Here is a 630-nt window from a genome sequence, read left to right on the forward strand (position 1 = left end):
GCACTGCTCAACTTGATGCCTAAGTTTCATGGCTTACCTGCTCAAGAGCCTATCAAGAGGGATTTCCAAGCAGCCTGTTCCACTGTCAGGCGTGACGGTGCAAATGAAATTTCTATTTCGTTAAAAGCTTTCCCATTTTCTCTTGAGGGAAAGGCGAGAGAGTGGTACTACACTCAACCCACAGCAACTGTTTCTGACTGGAATACGCTCAGAAGAGAATTTTTGGAAAAATTCTTTCCAGCTGAAGTTACTGACAAACTGAGGAAAGACATTTCCATGATTGTTCAGGACGAATTTGAGACTCTCTACGAATACTGGGAGCGCTTCAACAACCTTTTGGAAGAATGCCCCCACCATATGATTGACAAGATAGTGTTGCTCGGCTACGTCACACAGGGCATGAGGCCCCAAGATAAGATCACATTGGAAAGTGCTAGCAATGGTTCTATGAAAAAGTACAAGATCACTGAGGAGGCATGGCAATTATCAGCGACTTGGCTGAATCTACTAGGAATCACAGGCAAAAACAAGGCCGGTCAAAAGCTGTTGCAGAGGTATCTTCTAGCAAGGAAACTACTGCTCTGACTCAGAGTATATGTGAAATGACCAACTTACTGAAGCAGATGTAGT

This window comes from Arachis ipaensis, chromosome B4 (assembly GCF_059453495.1).
Source record: "Arachis ipaensis isolate K30076 ecotype BB chromosome B4, ASM5945349v1, whole genome shotgun sequence".
Taxonomy (NCBI): domain Eukaryota; kingdom Viridiplantae; phylum Streptophyta; class Magnoliopsida; order Fabales; family Fabaceae; genus Arachis; species Arachis ipaensis.